We start from the raw sequence: 1,007 nt of genomic DNA, 5'->3' as shown, positions 1-1,007 counted from the left end.
ATTTTTACGCTTTGTTTTCATATTTTGTCGCGTCATATGATTGATTATCTTTGTAGCTGATAATTTTAGGCTGATGTATAGGATCTAGATCTAGATGGATAAGATACATAGATAAAGATGCGTATATACATATGTGGGTGTTTAAATATTAGATAAGATTAGATATATACAGGTATTATAAGGGGAGTTCACTCCTGTTATGGACAGAGAATTGACAAGTCTACGTTTACAATGATTAGGCTGTAATCTTAGCTTATAGGATTGATAGAGGATACGTATCTGTGTAAATCGAGATAAGAAAGAATGATAAAGCTCGATTATGAAACGGGTATTTTTTCATGACGCGGAGATTTATTGCAGAATGCTTGTTTATGACATGAGTTATCGCAGTCGCTATCGTGTGAAGGTCATGGGTGGGAGTTGCTGAATGTCTTTTTGGGTGTTGTTTTCAGTGGGAGAGATAAGGAGTGGCAGTGAGTGAGGGGAGATTGCAGGTGCAGGAGTGAACAGGTCGCGGCGGAAAAGACACAGAGAAAAGGTTGTTTAAAAGATGTAAATGAAGTAGGGAGAGAGAGCGAGGACTTCGCGTGGTGACAGAAGATTCAGGTAATTAGAAAGACTACTTTGCTATCACGTAGAAGTAAGTAATAGCAGGGGGAGATAATAGGTAAAAAAAAAATAATATAAAAATAAAATGGGTGATTACATAGATAATAGGGATATAGTCGCTGGTTTCTCTCTAGAGGTTAGGGAAAGATAGATGTACGTGTAGTAGTACATATGGTGAAGTGAGGGGAGAGAAAGGAGCCGATGAGGAAATAGGTAAATATATGGTAATAAGAAGGTAGAAGGCGATAAGTAGACATCGCTGATAGGTTGTCAGCTTCTTCTGATGCGTTATCTAATAACTAGCGGAAGTGTCAGGTGGAGTTCCATCAGGAAGGAGGAAGTGTCAGCAAGAGTTTTTGGGAACTAGCGTCAGTTCGCGGCAGGGAAGGTAGTATCAG

The sequence above is a fragment of the Penaeus monodon genome, chromosome 19 (assembly GCF_015228065.2).
Source record: "Penaeus monodon isolate SGIC_2016 chromosome 19, NSTDA_Pmon_1, whole genome shotgun sequence".
Lineage (NCBI taxonomy): Eukaryota > Metazoa > Arthropoda > Malacostraca > Decapoda > Penaeidae > Penaeus > Penaeus monodon.
The sequence above is the reverse complement of the archived record's forward strand: the minus strand, read 5'-3'. Positions refer to the sequence as shown.